This window comes from Nyctereutes procyonoides, unplaced genomic scaffold (assembly GCF_905146905.1).
Source record: "Nyctereutes procyonoides isolate TBG_1078 unplaced genomic scaffold, NYPRO_anot_genome, whole genome shotgun sequence".
In the NCBI taxonomy this organism is placed as follows: Eukaryota; Metazoa; Chordata; class Mammalia; order Carnivora; family Canidae; genus Nyctereutes; species Nyctereutes procyonoides.
This window is the reverse complement of record NW_026575120.1, coordinates 39,067,440-39,090,992: the sequence shown is the minus strand read 5'-3', so window position 1 is coordinate 39,090,992 and position 23,553 is coordinate 39,067,440. Positions and strand designations below refer to the sequence as shown.

At 36.3% G+C, this 23,553-nt stretch overlaps 1 protein-coding gene across 1 annotated transcript in view; it reads right to left on the bottom strand.

Annotated features, from left to right (window-relative positions):
- The window catches only part of CNTNAP2 (contactin associated protein 2), a 1,382,004-nt gene that overhangs the window by 834,169 nt on the left and 524,282 nt on the right, over window positions 1-23,553 (bottom strand). The gene's annotated exons all lie outside the window — the stretch shown is intronic.

Below are 23,553 nucleotides of genomic sequence, written 5' to 3'. Positions count from 1 at the left end.
AGGCCTGTTCTTCAGATGTCAAGAAGCTAAACTATTATCGATTATGATGGATTTTTCTTATGGATTGTCTAACTCAACTCAAAGAGATATTTGCATTACAAATGATTTCTCAATTTATAAAATCCAAAGAAACATTATAAAGAAAAAAAAAAACTAGGAAGAAGGCTCAGCCACCCTCCTCTGAATATCCATCTTATATAGCTAATAGGGTATAGGGAGCATAAATGAAAAAGGCAATAAATACTAGTGGTTCTATCAGGAATGGAATATATACATATGAAGTTTAAAATCAAACATTAAAAATTTTATCACAACTTTAAAACAGCAACACCAGTCAATTACCTACATTATGCCTTTTTAATAGAAAAAGTCATAATTCTTATTATGTGTATTAAATTTGTAAGCCACAGGAAAAACTATTTTTTTATCCCATTAAGTATCTCCAGAAAAATCTCAAAAAAGCGTTTACTTCTTATATTGTTCCTCACACCAAGTTTACCTACTAGAGCAAATCTGAACTGTACTAATTTGTCTGCTTAGAATTCTGAAGTTATTAACATATTCATTTCAGTCTAATACTGTAGCTATAGAAAAATTTACACAGAATGGGTTGTGATCAAGATGTGTCATTAAGTGGATAAAGATAAATTTCCAAGAGAAAACTTTCCTGAAAAATTGACCATGAAGTAATTTTTGTAGATGTCCTTTTTGATTAGTAATAATAAACTAGGACAATAGAAACCTTCTTTCTTCCATTACTAATGGGGTATGGTATGTAAAGTCTAGTAATTATCATTTGAATTCCCTTTAAGAGTTAATTACAGAACCATGTATCATTTTCCATCAACACACTACTATTTAAAAACAAGGTTCTATTTAAATCAATTTCTTGACTTAAAAAAATATATAGATAGATTAGATAGATAGATAGATAGATAGATCAGACTCTACATCCAATGTCAAACATATGGCATATATATTTTTTCCCTAAGTCACATTTTTTTTGTCATTTTCATTAAGCTCAACTCCTCAGAAAACTGCTGATCTTAGATAAGTGGCCCATTTAGAGTAGTTGTATGCATACATATGATTTTCAATCTGTTTAATCAAGATAAAATTGAATGGAATATAATGTCTAAACTTAGAAGAGAGAAAACATCCAGCTGTAACTTTATTGACTACTCTTAACAAGACAATCATTTGGTTCTGTTTTTTGAGTACTTGGGAGTCTCTAAATATCCACACTAGCTTTGAAATATTTCAAAATGTGTAGGTCTGTTTGTGAGAATAAGACCTCTGAAACAAAGCAGCTGCGTAACACAGATTACTATGAATTGGACATAATTAAGTTCATAAAACAAGACTTCATCAGTCACTCATAACAATGTTCTATTTGGCCCTGATAAATTCTGGAGTTTGAAATTGTCAAGTCCCTTCACTTTCCTACATGGAATACATTCTAGGAGAAGATAATTATAAGACAAACTACTAGATATCCATTAAAAATTTGGTGGTTTTTTCCTTTCCTTGCATTATCTTTAATATCTCTAAGAGGAAGCCCATTAATCCTTGCCCCCGGTATTCACACCCTTTCATAGTCTTTTTCTACAATGAAGTAGTGCTGACTCTGGTCGGTGGAAAACTATTAAGTGGTGGCTGTGTCTGACTTCTGATGCCAGTATCCGGTTTGGTCTCTGACTGCTAACTGATCATTTCATGAGCAATCGTGGAAAAGCCCACGAGAGATAATAAATCATGGTTTCCAGCTATTTAACTTTGGGGTGATTTTTTTTATGGGTACCTAGTAATAAATTTAGTATGGGAGGGGAATTGCAACAAAACCTAAAAATGTGGTAGTAACCTAGGGATTGGTATGCACAAGTAAGTGGGAAAGGCCTTGAAAGGAGTGTGAGCAGAACCCTGATGGCTCTTGAGGAGGTCGTCAGTAATGGCTTACAGGAAAGTGAAGAATGAATGTGATTAGAAATGAGAGAAAACTGGAGCCTGGTTATGCTGCAGCAGGAAGTTTAATAACATCGTGATAATATGGGAAGGAAAATTATATTTAGTGCATTAGGTAACCTAGCTAAAGACATTTCAGGCACAAAATTCTGAACATCTATCTATAGGAAAAAGAAGAGAGAAAAACTAAAGGAAAACCATTAAATCCAAAGACAGCAGGACTTGGTGGATTTGAAAATAAAGTATTATTTTCTCAGTTCTAGGCTCTCCAGATGGTAAAAATGCAAAAATTGAGGTCACTTTCAGGCAAAGATCAACTAGCAGTAAAACATAATGTAAAGATAGCAATGAGGTGTGACTGTGATATCCATCTTAAGACTTCCAAAATGTATTAGGTGGTGCCTCAAAGAAGCATTCATTCAGACTAGAGAACTGCTAGACATCTTATTGGTTCTAATGATGTTAAGGGCATTTTTCCCTTAGAATGTCAGCAGAAGTCCAATGTAAAACACCCTTATCTTCATCAGATTCTGGATGTGGCTTTTGCTTAATGGAATAAGCCACAATAACATTCATAGGAAACCCACAAATTATACAACAGTCATGATTCTGGTAACACCACCATCCTGGACTAAAAAGAGACAGAGATGGTACAGAAGGAAGCTATATCTTTAGGCTCTAAACTTCTACAGGCAGGAACTATGCAGCTATAGGCACAGCCTACTTTTTACATAAAAAGGAAGCACTGGTCAGAGTGATAGAACTGTAACCAGAGGGCAGAGCCAAGATCCATGAAGAAACACTTCCAAGAAATATTAGGGGTGAGTCCTAATCCAGGAATCACTAACATGTACCTGATTGGAGTTTAGAACCACTATGGACCAGTTACTTCTGTGTACCTCTTATTTCTCCCTTTTGAACCAGAAAGTCTAAAGTGGTTACTCTATGCCTATCTGATCATCATATGTTGGATGTGTGGTGGTACACAATTCGTTCACAGGTCTTCAGACAAGAAGCTGTATCTAAACAACTTCCTTTGTTCTTAGACTTTCCTAGGAACTTCGGGTTGGTATGAACTTGACTCAGATGATGAGTTGCTGATTCTGAGCAGATTGTTTAATGGAATGAAGCTGTAAGGGGTCTTCGGAGGAAGTAGGGTACTTTTTCATGTGGGGAGAGACATGAATCTTTGTGTCTCAGAGGACAAACTATGGTAACCAATCTCCAAGACAGCCATAAATCTCCTCCTGCTATTCATACCATGTGGTTCCCTCCCACACTGAATCAGTGCTGACCTGTGCAACAGAACATTGTATAAGTGACAGTGTGTCTGTGACTTCCAGGACTTAGTAATGAAAGGCATTAAAGGCTTTACTTTGGTCTCTGGGATCCCTGGTCTGAGAAGCCAGCCCCTATGCCATGAAGAAGCTCAAGCAGCCTGATGGAGAGGCACTCAAGTAGAAACGAAAGAAGACCTAACCCTGAGCAGCAACTCACTAGCCACATGAGTAAGCAATCTTGAATAGAGCTTTCAGTCCTGTCAAGGCTTCAGATGACAGAGGCTGCAGGAAACATAAAACTGCAACCTCATAAGAACCTCAAGCTAGAACTTCCCAGCCAAGTTGCTTCTGAATTACTGGCCCACAAACAAGGACGAGAGAATAAGGTCTTACTGTGCTGGAGACATTAAACTTTGAGGTAGTTTTTATGCAGCAGTCAAGAACATATTATTTGTTTTCTGCATTTGTTCCCTTTCTGTACAGATATAATTTTGGTAAAAATACTAGAGTATTAGTGACTGTGATATTTGCAGTGGCCACTCTATAGTTCAAGAATTAACCTACGTAGTAGATTAATAGCAGGACTCTTTGGCGATACAAATTTGCAGCTGGGATTCTGAGGGTCAGAAATGAAATAGATATAAAACGGATAGAGAGTTAAACTTAATTGAAATTTGCCACATTAATAGGAAGATTATATAGAAGGAAGAGATTAGCTTTTGTTTGTTTTGGCGTAGAACTTTAAATATCTATGAATTTGGAATAAAAAAATGCAATGTGTACACGTGGGTTGTTCCCAGGCTCCGTGATCTGGCAGGGTGACACCCACGCTAATCATCACCTTGCAGCTTGCACTGCCTCTCACTACCAGCGAAATGGGAAACTTACCCTCTTTGCAGGGTCCTTATAATTGTGTAACCTAACTGGCACTTTTGAGTTTTCTGTTTCAAGACTTTGCACATGAAAGCGTCATATCTGATTTGAAGTCCACTCAGTATTTTATTATTCTTGCTGACAAAAAGCCTTACAATTTTAATTCAGAAATACATTAGTGAAAAACATGCTGATACTTGTTTTGGCATCAAAACACCAATCTAAGCAGTTATAAGTCATAAAGTGAACCTGATGGGACAGAGAAAGCAAACAACAGGCAATAGGTTTGAAACTGCATATGGCTAAAGCCACAAAGTATATGAGATTTCTCAATTTATACTTATTTTAAAGTTGGGAAGTTTGGGGTGAGAGAGGCTGGTGGGATGAGGCAAGGATGCTAAAAAACACATTTAGATATTCCTTCTAATATAATCTAAGATGACTATGCAAAATGTCTACTTATCTCTACTGGTTACCCAGCAATTCACCCAGGTGAGGGCTGGAATCCCAGCCAGCAGGTGTTAGAGCAGCTGAGTGTGAGCTCTGTGGTCGCTGGTGCCTGCAGGGAGGCAGCATATCCACCCAGCATGGCTGGGAGAAGTGACTACAATATAGGCTGAACGAGCAAGTAAATAAATATATTGAGGAGAGTGGGAGCCAGGTTCTCACTGTCAGTAAAGGAGGGTACAAGGGAAAAGTGTAAAATCTTGAGTGGATCTTGTGGGTTTTGGATTGAAATTTTATCTATCCAATCCAACCAAGGGGGGCCCTTGTGGTTTTCAGTTTTATACAGCTAGTTACAGAAACAAATCTAGCTGCAATTGTGTATGTGCACAATATACAGATGGTTCCTACCATTCACTGAAGATGGTCTGGGAGTAGGGTTACCCCCAGAAGCAGTAAGTGCTCCTATAGTTCAGATCTTAGTTTCTCTACTGAATAAAATCAGGATGTCTTGGAGAAATGGCTGACTCCAGGGGGTCAGGAAAGTACAATGGGAGCCTGGAACATTATACTGAACCCGAAAGTTAAAAAAAAAAAATGTGCTCAGAATGGCTAAAATCAGAAAGACAAGAGATAATAGGTGTTGGTGAGAATGTGGAGAAAAAGGAACCCTAGTGCACTGTTGGTAGGAATGTAAACTGGTGCAGCCACTGTAGAAAACAGTATGGAGGTTCCTCAAAAAATTAAAAATAGAAATATAATCAGATCCAGTAATTCCACTACTGGGTATTTACCCCCCCCCCAAACAAAACAAAACAAAACAAAACAAAAACACGGATTCAAAAAAGATCTAGGCACCCCTATTTTTACTGCAGCTTTACTTACAATAGGTAACATATGGAAGCAACCTGAGTGCCCATTAATAGATGGATGGATAAAGAAAATGTACATAAGAATATATATATTATAAATATATATATTTATATATATATTACTCGGTCATCAAAAAGAATGAAATCTTGCTATTTGCAAAGACAGAGAGTATTATGTTAAGTGAAAAGTCAGTCAGAGAACGATAAATATCACATGATTCCAATGATATGTGGAATTTAAGAAACAAAAACAAATGAACACTAGGGAGAAACCAAGAAATAGACTCTCAACTAGAGAGAACAAACTGAGACTTACTGGAGGGGAGGTGAGCAGGATGGTGGATGAAATAGATGGTGGGGATTAAAGAGAACACTTGTGATGAGCACATATGCAAGTGTGGAATCACCGTATTGTATACCTGACAGTGATATTACACTGTATGTTAACTGGAATTTAAATAAAAATTTGGAAAAAGAAAAAAATTAGAGAAAGGAAAATAATTCATTTTATTTTTTATTTAAGTTTTTAGTAGGGGGGTGGGCAGAGGAGAGGGAGAAAGAGAATCTTAAGACTCCAAGCCCAGCACTGAGAGCACTGAGTCAGATACGGAGCTTGATCTTACAACCCCGAGATCACAACTTGAGCTGAAATCAACAGTCAGATGTTTAACTGGAGCCACCCAGGTGCCCCAATACATTAATTATATTAAAAAAGTGAGATCTTGCCATTTAAAAAAAAAAGATTTATTTATTTATTTATTTATTTATTTATTTATTTATTTATTTATTTAAGAGAGAGAGAGAGAGCAAGCAATGGGGAGCAGCAGAGGCAGAGGGAGAAGCAGACTCTCCACCAAACAGAGAGCCCGATGTGGGGGGTGGGGGCTGGATCCCAGGACCCTGCAATCATGACCTGAGCTGAAGGCAGATGCTTAATGGACTGAGCCTCCCAGGTGCCTTGAGATCTTGCCATTTGTGACAACATGGATGGACCTGGAAGGTATTATGCTAAGTGAAGTAAGTTAGAGAAAGATGAAAATAATATAATTTCACTTATATACAGAAATTAGCAAACAAAACAAATGAACAAACAGAAAAGCAGAAACGACCCATAAGTGCAGAATACAAATCGATGGTTGCCAGAGGCGAAGGGTGTGGGAGGATGGGCAAAGTCGGTGAAGGGGAGTAGGAGGAAAGGCTTCCAGTTTTGAAATGAACCAGTCACAAGGATGAAAGGGACCCCACAGGGAATAATATAGCTTTGTATGATGACAAATGGTAACTACACCTGTAGTGAGCACAGCATAAGGTACACTTGTCAAAATCTTGCACACCTGAAACTAATGTGTGTCAAGAAGAAGAAGAAGAAGAAGAAGAAGAAGAAGAAGAAGAAGAAGAAGAAAGAAGAAGAAGAAGAAGAAGAAGAAGAAGAAGAAACACTCAAAGAATGATGGGGCCCATGTCAGGATGACACAGGAGCCAGCCTGATGTACATTTCCATTACTCAAGTCTAGACAATTGGAGCACCAAATAAATAGTCTGAGCATTAAAACATATTATGAGTATCGAAAGAAGGAAGGAAGAGAGGGAAGGATAAATTTATACGTCATATCTCAATGAAAAAAAAAAACAGGAATCCATGAGTCCACCCACAAAAACATGAGTAAATAAATGGAGAGGGCCCGAATCTGTTTCTATAGCACAATGCTAACTACTAAATATATCTAATAAATATAATATATTTATATTTATATATTTAATAAATAAATAAATATTTTATCTATAAATCTATATAAATCTATATAAATCTATTTATATATAAATTTATATTCATATATTAATATATATTATATTATATATTTATATATTATATATTTATATATTTATATTATGTAATATATTATATATTATATTTTATATATTTATATGTAAATATATATTTATATATAAATATCCAGTATATATATACTGGAATTGGAAAGTCACCATTTGGCAACCATCACAATAGTAATTAAATCAGACAACAACTATCAATTGATACTCCAACGAGTGACTGAAAGATGAGGAACAAAGTGTCTAAGTAGGTCCCTAAAAACATATTAATTTATTTCAAAGGGAACAGCTATCATTTGACAGCAGGGAACAGGAGAGACATCTTTGTAATCAAATGATCCGAGGTATCACCACCAGTCAAGGGACTGAGGACGTGCTTGGCCCCTGATAAGAAGCAATGAGCAGCGCACAGCACCACCTGGTGGTCCTCACAGTACTAGTATATTCTATTCAGCACAGCAGGCCCCTCCCCCAGATGACCAGCTGGAAGGACAGGGGAATAGCAAGTTCTGGACCAAGCAGTGCTGGAAGCTTCAGGACCAAGAGGAAATCAAGGGAATATAATATATAGAACAAGAGGGCCCCCCCCTTTTCAAAAATTTTTTTCTTCTTTTTTCCATTGTAACTCGATTTTATATCAGACTAAAAGTTTCCAATATGTTTTCTCTTTTCCCACCTTAACTACAATATTTTACCACCTCTTCATTTTTAAGTTTCCTCCTATTTAATGTTCATATTTCTACTATTACATGTCTTAGATATTTTTCCCACTTCTAGATTTCCTTCAACATATTCAATTTAAGTTTGGGAGATACATGAGATACGGTTTTTCGTTTCTCTGCCTCATTTTCTTCTACAGTGGCAGGAGTTAATACCTTCTAAAATATGACCAGCATACACCCAAGTGGAATACCATGCTGGTTCATTCTGTGAGATTATATTCTCTCTTCCTTCCCATTCTGCCCCCCTCTTTTATCTTGTTTATGTTTTGGTGGTCAGTGTTGGGGCTTTCAACAAGTATTGCTTGTTTATGTAAATTTGGGACTGAGCATTTTCTAACATACAGAACTTAATACGCTCAGAACCAAGAGGATCACCCTCTAGGACCCCTCAGGGAGACTACATTCTCCCTCCACTACAACTTTTTTCACCACCATCATCCCTCAGTCCCCCTGCCCTTTTTAAATCTTCCTCCTCTTTAATTTTTTTTTCTTCTTCCTTGGGGTTTTTGGCCTTTTATTTTTTACTACTTTGTTTTAAATTTTGTTTTTCACTTTAGTGGTCCTTTTGTTTTATTTTTTTCTGATCTTTTTCATTTTCTGGTCTCTGACCTCATCAGAATCATCTAGGGATGAATTTACTTAGGTTGTGGTTGATATTATTGAATCAGCCCACTCATACAGCCACTCTGCACTGAACAGAATGACTAGAAAAAGAATTCACAACAAAATAAAGAATCAGAAACAGTACTCTCTGCCAGAGTTACAGACTGTGGATTTCAACTCCATGTCAGAAAGCTAATTCAGAAGCACAATTATAAAGCTACCTGTGGCTCTAGAAAAAAGCATAAAGGGCTCTAGAGACTTTGTTACTGCATAATTGAGATATTATCAGGCCAAAATTAAAAATAAATTAATTGAGATGAAATCCAAACTGGATGTCCTAATGATGAGGAATAATGAGGTGGAAGAAAGACTGAGTGACATAGAAGACAAGTTGATGGTAAGGAAGGAAGCTGAGGAACAAAGAGAAAAATAATTAAGAGACCATGAAAAAAGACTAACGGAAATAAATGATAGTCTGAGAAGGAAGAATCTATGTATAATTGGGGTTACATAAGATGCTGAGAGGGAGAGAGGGCCACAGTGTATTTGAACAAATCATAGCTGAGAACTTCCCTAATTTGGCGAGGGAAACAGGCACTCAGAGCTAGGAGATAGAGGGGTCCCCCCCACAACAATCACTAAAAACCATTCAACACCTCAGCATTTAATAGTAAAACTTGCAAATTCCGAAGAGAAAATTCTTAAAACAGCAAGAGACAAGAGATTCTTAACCTATATGGGGAGAAATATCAGATGAACAGTAGACATCTCCACAGAGACCTGGAAGGCCAGAAAGGGCTGGCATGGCATATACAGGGTCCTAAATGAGAAGAACCTGCAGCCAAGAATACTTTATCCAGCAAGGCTTTCATTCAGAATAGAAGGAGAGATAAAGAACTTCCAAAATAGGCAGAAACTTAAAGAATATGTGACCACTAAACTGGCTCTGCAAGAAATATTAAGGGGGACTCTGTAAAGGAAAGAGGACACCCAAAGAAATAACCCACAAAACAGGAATGAATTAGTGACACAAAATTCATATCTTTAAATAGTTACTCTGATTGTGAATGGGTCAAATGATCCCATCAAAAGACCTAGGATATCAAACTGGATTAAAAAAAAAGCAAGACCCATCTATTTGCTGTCTACAAGAGACTTATTTGAGACCTAGGGACACCTCTGGCCTGAAAATGAAAGGGGGGGGGGTAACCATTTACCATTCAAATGGTCTTCAAAAGAAAGCTGAGGTAGAAATCCTTATATCACATAAATTAAAGTTTCTCCCAGATAAGAGGGACTATGTAAGAGATGAAGAGGGACACTGTATCATACTTAAAGGGTCTATACAACAAGAAGACCTAACAATCATGAATATTTATGCTCCTAATGTGGAGCTGCTAAGTATATCAATCAATAACCAAAGTAAAGACATACTTAGATAATAATACACTAATACTGGGAGACTTCAACACGGTGCTTTCTGTAAATGACAGATCTTCTAAGCAGAACATCTCCAGAAAAACAAGAGCTTTAAATGATACACTGGGCCAGATGGATTTCACAGATATTTACAGAAGTTTCCATCCAAAAGCAACTGAATACACATTCTTTTCAAGTGCACATGGAACTTTCTCAAGAATAGATCACATACTGGGTCACAAATCAGGTGTCCACTGAAACCAAAAGATTGGGATTGTCCCCTGCATATTTTCAGACCACAGTGCTTTGAAACTAGAACTCAATCACAAGAAGAAATTTGGAAGAAACCCAAACACATGGAGGTTAAAGAGCATCCTACTAAAAGATGAATGGATCAACCAGAAAATTAGAGATTTAAAAAGATTCATGGAAACTAATGATAATGAAGATACAACCCTTCAAATTCTTTGGGATACAGCAAAAGCAGTCCTAAGAGGGAAATACATCACAATACAAGCCGCCCTCAAAAAATTGGAAAAACTCAAATACACAAGCTAACCTTGAACCTAAAAGAATTGGAGAAAGAACAGCAATTAAAACCTACCCCAGGCAAAAGAAGGGAGATAATAAAGATTTGAGTAGAACTCAATGAAACAGAGATCAGAAGAACTGTAGAACAGATGAACAGAACTAGGAGCTGGTATTTGGAAAGAATTAATAAGATAGATAAAACACTAGCCAGCCTTATTAAAAAGTAAAAATACTCAAATTAATAAAATCATGAATGAAAAAGGAGAGATCACAACCAATACCAAGGAAATACAAAGGATTTTAAAAACGTATCATGAGCAGCTATATGTCAACAAATTAGGCAATCTAGAAGAAATGGATGCATTTCTGGAAAACCACAAATTACCAAAACCCGGAACAGAAAGAAATAGAAAACCTGAGCAGGCCAATAGCCAGCGAGGAAATTGAAGCAGTCATCAAAAGCCTCCAAATACACAAAAGTTCAGGGCCAGATGGCTTCTCAGGGGAATTCTATCAAACGTTTAAAGAAGAAATAATACTTATTCTAGTAAAGCTGTTCTGCAGGAGAGAAAGGGATGGAATACTTCCAAACTCATTTTTGAGGCCAGCATCACCTTGATTCCAAAACCAGACAAAGACCCCACCAGAAAAGATAATTATTGACGAATATCCCTGATGAACATGGATGCAAAAATTCTTAACAGGATACTAGCCAATAGGATCCAACAGCATATTAAGAAGATTATTCACCGTCACCAAATGGGATTTATCCCCGGATGCAAGCATGATCCAACACTAGTAAAACAATCAACGTGATAGATCACATCAACAAGATAAAAAACAAGAACCATATGATCCTCTCAATAGATGCAGAGAAGGCATTTGACAAAATACAGCATCCATTCCTGATCAAAACTCTTCAGAGTGTAGGGATAGAGGGAACATTCCTCAGTATCTTAAAAGTCATCTATGAAAAGCCCACAGCAAATATAATTCTCAATGGGGAAACACTGGGAGCCTTACCCTAAGATCAGGAACATGACAGGGATGTCCACTCTCACCACTGCTATTGAACATAGTACTAGAAGTCCTAGCCTCAGCAATCAGACAAGAAAAAAAAAAGACATAAAAGGCATTCAGATTGCCAAAGAAGTAGTCAAACTCTCTCTCTTTGCAGATGATACGATACTGTACATAGAAAACCCAAAAGACTCCACCTAGAGATTCCTAGAACCCATACAGCAATTTGGTAGCGTGGCAGGATACAAAATCAATGCCCAGAAACCAGTGGCATTTCTATACACTAACAATAAGACTGAAGAAAGAGAAATTAGGGGGTCAAGCACATTTACAATTGCACCCAAAAGCATAAGATACCTAGGAATAAACTTAACCAAAGTGATAAAGGATCTATACCCTAAAAACTACAGAACACTTCTGAAAAAAAATTGAGGACGACACAAAGAGATCGTAAAACATCCCATGCCCATGGATTAGAAGAATTAATATTGTGAAAATGTCTATGCTACCCAGGGTAATTTACACATTCAATGCAATCCCTATCAAATTACCCTGGACTTTCTTCAGAGAGTTAGAACAAATCATCTTAAGATTTGTGTGGAATCAGAAAAGACCCCGAATGGCCAGGGCAATATTGAAAAAGAAAACAAGAGCCAGGGACATCCCAATGCCAGATTTCAGTTTGTACTACAAAGCTGTGGTCATCAAGACAGTGTGGTACTGGCACAAAAGCAGACACATAGATCAATGGAACAGAATAGATAGCCCAGAAATGGGCCCTCAACTCTATAATCAACTAATATTCAACAAAGCAGGAAAGTCTATCCACTGGAAAAAGGACAGTCTCTTCAATAAATGGTGCTGGGATAACTGGACAGCCATGTGCAGAAGAATGAAAGTAGACCATTCTCTTACACCATACACAAAGATAAACTCAAAATGAATGAAAGATCTCAATGTGAGACAAGATTCCATCAAAATCCTAGAGGAGAACACAGGCAACACCCTTTTTGAACTTGGCCACAGCAACTTCTTGCAAGAAACAGCTATAAAGGCATAGGAAACAAAAGCCAAAATGAACTTTCAGGACTTAATCAGGATAAACAGCTTCTGCACAGCAAACGAGACAGTCAACAAAACTAAAAGACAACCTACAGAATGGGAGAAGATATTTGCAAATGACCTATCAAATAAAGGGCTAGTTTCCAAGATCTATAAAGAACTTATTAAACCCAACACCCAAGAAACAAACAATCCAATCATGAAATGGGCAAAAGACATGAAGAGAAATCTCACAGAGGAAGACATAGACATGGCCAACATGCACATGAGAAAATGCTCTGCATCACTTGCCATCAGGGAAATACAAATCAAAACCACAATGAGATCCCACCTCACACCAGTGAGAATGGGGAAAATTAACAAGACAGTAACAACAAATGTTGGAGAGGATGTGGAGAAAGGGGAACCCTCCTGCACTGTTGGTGGGAATGTGAACTGGTGCAGCCACTGTGGAAAACTGTGGAGGTTCCTCAAAGAGTTAAAAATAGACCTGCCCTATGACCCAGCAATTGCACTGTTGGGGATTTACCCCAAAGATACAGATGCAGTGAAAGACCGAGACACCTGCACTCCAATGTTTCTAGCAGCAATGTCCACAATAGCCAAACTGTGGAAGGAGCCTTGGTGTCCATCGAAAGATGAATGGATAAAGACAATGTGGTCTATATATACAATGGAATATTCCTCAGCCATTAGAAAGTATGAATACCCACTATTTGCTTCGACATGGATGGAAATGGATGGTTTTATACTGAGTGAAGTAAGTCAACCAGAGAAGGACAATCATCATATGGTTTTACTCATATGGCGAATATAAAAAATAGTGAAAAGGATCATAAGGGAAAGGAGGGAAAATGGGAAAAATTAGAGAGAGTGATAAAACGTGAAAGACTCCTAACTCTGGGAAATAAACAAAGGGTAGTAGGAGGGGGGTGGGCAGGGGAAAGAGGTAACTGGGTAACACGCACTGAGGAGGGCACTTGATGGGATGAGCACTGGGTGTCATATTATATGTTGGCAAATCGAACATCATTAAAAAAAAGGAAAAGAAAATCTGTTTCAAAAATAGATTTTGAAAAAATTAAACTCATGTTCTATGTCACACAAAATGGTGGTTTATGCTAAAAACACTGCCATTCAAGAAACTTATTTTAGATGGGAGTATCTCCCAGTAAAATGAAATTATCTTGTCTCCATTTCCCCACCCCCTGCTATATACGAATTTAATCTGCATTCAATGCCTAGAGATTGTTACTGAGACTGTTCTTCCTAATGTCAGAGATGATTTTCACATAATTAAAGGACATCCTTTGGTCTTTAGCTACATCTCTTAGTGGGGGGGGGTCTGACACTCGATCCTCATATATTGATATTCTGTGTTATCAAATCAGGAAGATATCTGTGGTCTTAAAAGATGGAATTTTCTGATTCCTGCCTCCCACTCCCACTTTAGGATGTACCTGTCTCAGGTAGACTTAGAACTGTAAGAGTTCCTAAACCCAACAAATATGAGGACACATGAAACCAACCACTCAGGATGCCTCTCAAGATTGAAAGCTTAAAACAATATGAATGAAACCATTAAAAAAATCATAAGAAAATTCTACAAAAGTATGATTTTCCCTTTATATTTTAAGTAAATTTATCACATCTAGAACGGTTCAAACCACTTTTGTGTGCTTAAAATGGCTGTCCTTGCTCACAATGCTTCAGCTTCTCTCTTCTTGAGTCTGTGCCTCAGGAAAAACAAGCCCTTTCTGCCTCAAAGTTTCTTCTTCCTTGCATTTTTCATGGCTGACTTATTCTCATGATTCAGGTCAGCTCACATGTCACCTTTTGAGAAGGATCTTCCAAGACCAATCTATTTAAAATTATTCTATTAATTTCCTCATTCTAGTTCTTCAGCTACTTGCTTCTTCTCATAGATGTTGTCAAAATTTCTAATTATCTGGATTGGTTTATTTAAAATGTTTACCTCCTTAAGATTTTGTGTGCGCGTTTCTCCTCTTTCAGTGTATTAGTTTTGTGATATCAGTAATATTGACTTTTCTATGAATTTATTTAAAAAACATGTTTGTTGAGAAGGACCCACATGCCACAAAGTTCACCACCTTACTTATCTTAGAATCTATGGGAAATGTTCAAGATATAAGGTGTCTGTTATAAAGTTTGGAAACAAGTTATGGTTTAATAGATTGAAGATATCCTTTACAACATAATATATAACAGTCTCCAGACTCTGCATTTGTTAAGTGAATGGATGTTTGGATTTTCATTCTGGAAGGAGAGGATGCTTAACTTTGCCTCTTTACGTCCTTTGGGTCTCTGCTGCAGGAGTTCGTTGGCCACCGGTTAGATAACACTCCTTCCTCTTAGCTCTCAATCCATTTTCCTTCATAACACTTACTGCCATGTGATGTGTTGTATCAGCGTTTACAGTTGTTTACTGTTATTAGAATGTAAATGCCACGAGACTGAATCCTTCTAGAGCTCAATGATTTTCTATTGGAGGAGCAAACAGACAATGAAGGATTGTGAGCAAGAAACTGACTCCATCATTTTGTGTCATGTTATTCTCTGCTCAAAAGAAGGATGGGCTGGCAGAGAGGAAACCTGAAGTAGGGGTTGTCTTTTAAAAAAAGACACCAGAGAAGTTCCAAATCCTTAACTAGAATATGTCAATACAGCTAGAGGAAATAGATGAAAGATATTTCACAGGAAGATAGTACAGAATTGGCTTAGGCACTGGAGATGGGGACTACACTAAGACAGTGACAGCTAGAAGGACCCTTAGATTTCTGGCTGAGCAACTAGATGAATGGTTTTGACTCACCCAGTGGAGGAGACACACATGGTCTTTAGGGGATAGGATGAAAGGAGACAGGGGGAAAGCATAGTGGGTGGGTTTTGACAAGCTCAAAGCCAAACTTCTCAAGTCTGAAGTAGCTGTGGGAATATCCGAGATAAAATGTTCAATCTCCAGGTTAATATTAATGTCTACATATCAGGGGAGAGATCAGAGTTTGAAAAAGATTTGGGAGTAATTATGCACTGGAGGTGGAAGAAAATGCCTGAAGAAATTGCATAATGCACTGAGCAAGGAAACCTAAAATTGGACTCTAGAAATCCTTTCTACCAGGGGTGGGATCAGAAAAATAAGCCAATGAAGAAAAATAAGAAAGAGGTAAAAGAAAAATCATGAAGAAATGATATCAACCAAGTGAAGGAATGGTCATCATCATCACTGGTGAGTATGAAGGATCACAGAATTGACTGAAATAAAGACTGAGAGTTTGATTTGGGCTTACCATTTAGGTCAGTGGGAAATACGGCAGAAATATCAAGGGGGATGTGGATAAAAAATTGCTGTATTTAAGGAGATCATAAGAAATGCACAAGCACAGAGACTAGTGATTCTAGCTTTATTATAAAATAGTGGAATGCTAGTGAAAGGCTAACTTCTTTGGAGACAGTTTTTTTAGCTAATTTTCATTATGCAAATTATTTAATATAATCTGTTGGCTTTTTCAAATTTAGTATGCTATTTATATTTATTACATGTAAGTATACTTTCTGGTTTTTGTAATGGATGAGTAGAAGATACGCTAGGGATTTTGTCTCTATCACTTTTTGACCTTGGGTAAATTAATTAAATACTCTGTTCCCTGTTTCTTTATTTATAAAATAGAGAAAATTATAAAACTCTAGTACAGGAAGTTGTTGTGAATAATTAATTAGAACATACACATGAGTAAGTGCCTAGAATATTATGGTACCTATTATATATTAGAGATCTAGACATTATCATCCTCATCCTCATCATTTTTATTATTCCAAATGGTTTAAATTATTTCAATCCTTTTTGTACTTATTAAAGACCCCGAACCATATTATTTTTGTCCTCAGGAATATCAAAATCTCATCAGGAAGATAAGCTCAGAAACAAGAATATACTTGTGCTAAGCAATATTACTATCTATCCATATGAGTACATAAATTGAAAATATCTGAAGAATTTGAGAAGCAATTTCTTCTTGAGTAATTCCTTCCTTGGCTAACATTGTCCAGGGTTTCCTTCGTACTTACTAGCAATCTCATTTCAATCTCCTTTTCTGATTTCTTGTCTTCTACCTGCTGAATAAATAAAGTAGTCTTTCAAAATTTGTGCTGGGCTAGGTCTGTTTTCTTGGAAGTCTCTGCATAAAAATGGTCCTCTCCAAAAAATAAGCAGGAGACCTCAATGTACATTTTTCCAAAGAAAACATACACATGGCCAACAGACACATGAAAAGATGCTCAACATCACTAATCATGAGGGAAATGCATGATGAGGTACCACCTTCTACTTGTCAGAATGGCTACAATTAAAGGACAAGAAATAACAGATGTTGGCAAAGACATGGAGGAAAAGGAACCCTTGTACACTGCTGGTGGGAATGCAAACTGGTGCAGCCACTGTGGAAATCAGAATGGAGAGTTTTCAAAAAGTTAAAAATAGAAATACCATATGATCCATTAATTCCACTATGGGATGTTTATCCAAAGAAAACAAAACACCAATTCAAAAATATATAGTCTCCCCTATGTTTACTGTAGGATTATTTACAATAACCATCATATGGAAGCAACCCAATGTCCATCAATAGATGAATGGATTAAGAAGATGTGGTAAACACACACACACACACACACACACACACACACACACACCTTGGAATGGAGTATTACTCAGCCATAAAAAATAATGAAATCTTGCCATCTGCAACAACATGGATGCTAAGTGAAATAAGACAGAAAGAGACAAATACAATAGATTTCACTATGAGTATTTATTTTTTAAAATGCATTTACTAGTTTGATTTTATTAAAATTAATTTGATATAATTTATTAGACCACTTAGGTAGCTAGAATAATTCTAAATATGTACAGTTTAGAATATTTAAAACCTTATAAAAGCCTTAGTATATTATAAACCTTAGTATAAACCTTATGTATATTATAAACATTAATATACTATAAAAACTTGATATTTATAAACAACTCATTGCCTTAGGTGAATCAATTATCTCTAAATAAAATTGTCTGTAGATCTTCATTCCTATCATGATCTAATAATCATTAGGTATGTTAACTGTGTTTATCACACAATTAACTTAAATCTAAAAGATACTGGACATATTTCTGACTGCCTTTTAAAAGTATTGGAAAAAATTATAACACTATAGACAATAAAAGGAAACCAGAAAAGCAGACTAGATCTCTTGACAAATTGGGATAGTTATCAATTTGCAAATCAAATTGTATAATACAATTTCAAAAGCCATAGTTGCCCAGGGGCAACCATGAAGAGATCAGAACTACAAAACTGAATAATTTGACTCTTTTACATATTTTTAAAAATGTTAAGTGGTCTTTTAAAACTTAGTTGTGTATTCATACACAGCAAGCGTGCAAAATACAAAATAAAAGACTTATATTTGATAAGCTTAATTTCTTCTGACCATAGCCTGCCAGTGTATCTAATACATGGAATAGATACATTCATACTTTCACAAAATAAATAGTATTGTTTTGATTCTTCTTCATAAGTACATGCAGTTTGTTATTTACTATGCAATAATGCAGTATTTTGTAAAATACAATCTTAGTGGTCAGGAGTGTAGGCTGCAGAATAGCAGAACTGGTTGGAACCTTAGCCTTGCTCTATATGAGTTATGTAGTTATATGTCCTTGACTAAGTCACGTATCCTATTCTTATTTATTATTTTTAATAAAAATGTTTATAATTAATGTATAAAACATGAGGTTTAATATACATACACACAGTGACATGATTATTACAGTTAAGCTAATTAACATATCCACTCCTCAAATAGTTACCATTTTTTGTGTGTGGTGAGAATACCTGAAATTTATTCTCTTAACAAATTTGCAGTATACGATATGATAAACCTTAGACTTCTAGATTTATTCGTCCTATACTGCAACTTTGCATCATTTGACCAACATCCTCCTATTTCTCCTGGTTCCTTGCTGCCTGGCTTAACTTCTTAACTTCAGTTTCTTCATTTGAAAGACAGTTCTCTGTTTATGGTAAAAAGTAGTAACAATTCCCTGTTTCTGTAGTTTTTGTGAACATTAAATGCTATACAAAAAACATGTAGCACAGTTACGGACGGTAGGTACTCAATAATGGCAGCTCTATCGTTATCATTAGGAGGCTGTCATTTGCACAGCTCTGATAAAATGACATGGTTAATTTCTCACATTTAAATATATTTTGATATTTTGGAAAGATTTGGTTTTTCTTGAGAAAATTAGAAATTAGTTCCTTATCAGTCTCATAAATATTACCATTTTGAAAGCCTGCATATTTTTTAATACTTTGAAGGATAAAGACTTTGCTTTTTAAAAATTATTATTATTACATGTGAAAAAGAAAAAAATATAAACACAAACTACAGTCACAAATATCCGCATTAAGATGATATGGATAATCCAAAGTACTATGAAATCTAACACAATTTCTTTTTTTTTTTTTTTTAAGATTTGTTTGTTTATTTGAGAAAGAGTACAAGAGAGCCTAAGTGGGCATGAATTGTGCGGAGGGGCAGAGGAAGTGGGGGAGAGAGAGTCCAGGCAGACTCCTTGCTGAGCACAGAGACTGACTCAGGCTCCATCTCACAACCCCGAGATCATGACCTGAGCCCAAACTATGGAGCCAACCAAGCACCCCAGACACAAGTTCTTTTTTTTTTTTTTTGTTTCCCAGACACAAGTTCTATTGGCTTTGGAATCCCTCTACATATGAAGATATTTGATATTTTAGAAATTAACTTCAAATCAACACAAAGCCAGATTGTGAGGATCTATTGAAGGAGTTGCTTTGAAATTGGGTAGGCAAGAAATGCTTTACTTGTAAGACAGGCTCTTGCCTTTATCACTTAACAACACTCTTCTGCCTTTAGTTTCTTTTTGTTTGTTTATTTCTTTTTGTTTGTCTTGGCTTTGATGCTTAGAAGGATGCTTCGATCAAAATAGAAGCCTCTGACCCAACCTTCTTCCTCCTCCTTCTCTTCTTTGTTGTTACAATTTTTGCTGTTCCTGTTGATGACGTTATTACTCTTGAAGTGCTCTTTTGAGACTTTCTGACGTTATTACTCTTGAAGTGCTCTTTTGAGACTTTCTAACGTTCTGTGGTTGGTATAAAGATTATGCTTTTCTTCTGTTTTCTTTAAGACTGTTTCCATGTTCATCAACAAAATATGAAGTCAGTTTGAAGGCGAAATACTTTGAGAATGCTTCAAATTTCACCAACCCTATATTCTCCAATATTTTTCCCAAAATGCTGACATTTATTCTGAGTTTCTAAAAATGACTCACTGCATATGAAAACATTTGTAAAATTTTTACTATATCTCTATTTTTGTCACAACAAAATATCTATTATTAGATCATTTATTTAATAATATTTCACATTCAATAATATTTGCAGAATATTATAGAATATTTAGGAATGACATAGAAATAATAACGTCTAAAGAATTCCATTTCCTATGATATGGCAATGTGAGAAAGTGAAACTTTTCCAGTTCAAAACACCTGGAAATGCTAGGTAAAACCTAACACATACCTCCTTATTTATTTATTTATTTATTTATTTATTTATTATTTATTTATTTTTAAAAATATTTTATTTATTTATGAGAGACACACACAGAGAGAGAGAGAGAGAGAAAGAAAGAGAGAGAGAGGGGCAGAGACACAGGCAGAGGGAGAAGCAGGCTCCATACAGGGGGCCTGATGTGGGACTCGATCCCGGGTCTCCAGGATCAGGCCCTGGGCCAAAGGTGGTGCTAAATCGCTGAGCGTTCGGGGGCTGCCTCACACATACATCCTTTAAATCATATATCGAAGCATCTGAATACAGTAGGAGAAACTTCAGGGGTCAAAAAAAGAAAAAGCTGAAATTCAGGATGCCAGATGATGCTGGGATATTAGTATTCAAAGGTATTTGCTAATCTTTGTAATGCAGAGGTTTGGATTTTAAAGGCCAGGCTTGATTAAAAATCAGTGTTGGGGGGATCCCTGGGTGGCGCAGTGGTTTAGCGCCTGCCTTTGGCCCAGGGGGCGATCCTGGAGACCTGGGATTAAATCCCACATCGGGCTCCCAGTGCATGGAGCCTGCTTCTCCCTCTGCCTATGTCTCTGCCATTCTCTCTCTCTCTCTCTCTCTCTCTCTCTCTCTCTCTGACTATCATAAATAAATAAAAATTAAAAAAAAAATCAATGTTGGACCTGTGCAAATATAGGACCCCCCTCCATACCCAATACCACTACCACATAAAGCCTGAAGATGCTAAAATCTCAGTAGAAGCAGATACTAGAGAAAAGTTCACTAGTCAGCAAAGAAAGATGACAAGGAAATTTGTCTCTCTTTTCCAAGCCTATAGAAAGATAAAGAAAGAAAGAAAAAAAAAAACTTTCTGAGAATTCATAAACCACAGGCTTGCTCGACAAAGTATGGCTTTCAAATTTACACAAACAGTAGGGTGTAAGCCCCAAGCCAAGAAACTAAAATAGAAAAAAAAAAAATGGTCCCAAGTTGCTATCTTTTGAATGGAGTATAAATCTTCTCCAGATTGACTGGAATTACAGGACTGCTAAAGATAAAAACCTGAGAAATTTAATCTCGGAATCCAAAGATACAAAACATAAGAAAACAGACATAATGAACATGATTCAGCAGAAACATCACATAGAAAAATCTGGTCTCCATGAATTTCAGATTTTAGGATTGGGAGTATGGTAAAACATTAAAAACAATCAAAGAAATAAAAAAGCGGAATCAAATATGTAAGAAAGGAATGAGGTAATAATAAAAGGAACCAGTTGGATTTGACAAATATGCAAATAGATCCTCCAGGAATTAAAATATATTATTAAAATTAAAGACTCATTAGTTGCATTAATCATATGAAAGAAAGTTATAGAATGTATTTGTAAACTGAGAGACAGATTGGCTACCCAGAATGTAGTCCAGAAATGAAAAGTGATTAAAAACATTAAGTATAAGTTTTAAAATGTGGTGCATGGAAGTAAAACGTAACATACAAAAAAAATTAAAAAAAAATTAAAAAAAAGCCTAACATTTATTTGATTAAAATTTCAGGAAAGAAAAGGAAGAATGATGAAGGAATTCAAATATATAATGCCTGAGACTTCTCCAGAATGGATTAAAAATTCAAGTTCAAAGAGGACAATAATGACACCCCCAAATTTTTTTACAAATAAATCTAATAAACACAGTATAATGTAAAATCGTATCATCTAGAAGCATAAAAGTAGCAAGACAGAAAACAGATGAGTCCTAAAGCAGACAGGAAACTTCTTAATGAGGAGAAACAGAAGGTGGACTGTGGGAGGAATACAGTCCAAGTGCTGAAGGAAAATAAAATTCCAAGCCAGAATTGTATATCAAGCTAAATTATCCAATAAGAGAAAACATCAAATTAAGACACTTTCAGACTAAGAAAAATTAAAGAAACTTTCACCAACAGACTCCCATTAAAAACCAAAACTAGAGGATGTGTGTCAAAGAGAAAGTAACTAAGTCCAAAAAGAAAAGAAATACAGGATGGCACGGTAGGAGGGGAGAGAAATAAAGGCAAACTTGAGAAAATCCAAAAATACATCAACTACATAAAAATAAAATTATAAAAATGATAATATTAAAGGTAAGAAAAAGAGGTAGAACTAAAATGTAGGACAAAAGTAGGATGGAGGATGGCAGGGGATGATCTGTTACATTACACCAAGTCTTATGGACTGAATCACGTCTCCCACAGTTCTTATATTAAAGCCTCAACCTCCAGTGGGACTATATTTAGAGATAGGGTGTTCAGGGAGATAATAAATGTTAAATGATGTCATAAGGGTGGGTGGGCCCTAATCCCACAGGACTGGTGTCCTTATAAGAAGAGGAAGAGATCCGGAGATCCATCTCTCCCCACATGTGCCCTGAAGAAAGGTCAGGTGAGGACGTGGCCATAGGGCAGCCATCCTTCAACCTAGGAAGACCTTACCAGAAACCACCTGGCACATGAGCTTCATGAGACCTCTAGGAGTGTGAAAAAATCAACTTCTATTACTTAACCTACTCAGTCTGTGGTATCCTGGAACAGCAGCCTCAGCTGACTAATACACCAAATTTTTCTTCTTTTCTTTTCTTTTCTTTTCTTTTCTTTTCTTTTCTTTTCTTTCTTTTCTTTTCTTTCTTTCTTTCTTTCCTTCCTTCCTTCCTTCCTTCCTTCCTTCCTTCTTTCCTTTCCTTTCCTTTCCTTTCCTTTCCTTTCCTTTCCTTTCCAGATTTTATTTATTTATTTAATAAAGAGAGAGAGAGAGCATGAGAAGGGGCAGGGGCAGAGGGAGAAGGAGAAGCAGACTCTCCCCAGAGCAGAGATCCCTAATGAGGGGCTGGATCCCAGGACCCTGAGACCATGACCTGAGAGGGTGACACTTAGCTGACTGAATCATCCAGGCACCCCTGGTTCATAGTTTAGAAGCAAGATCTAGATGTTAAGTTACTTTTGACTTTTATTAAAAAACTTGTGAAAAAAAATAAAAAAAGATAATGCATACAATTGAAAACATGGAGTATTTTCATTTTATTTCATTTTACATTTGAGGGGGGAGCATATACATTTTAAAAAAAATATTTAATCAAGCGAATGGAAGACTATAAGGTGCACAGAAAAAGTAGAAGCAAAAAACAAAACAAGATTGTAGAAATATATCCAAGTATAGTAATAGCTAAAATCAATTCTCATGACATCGAATATCACACTGAAAAGAGGTTGTACCAGTGGATTTTTTAAATCCAACCATACACTATCTCTAAAAAGCACATTTGGGGGATCCCTGGGTGGCTC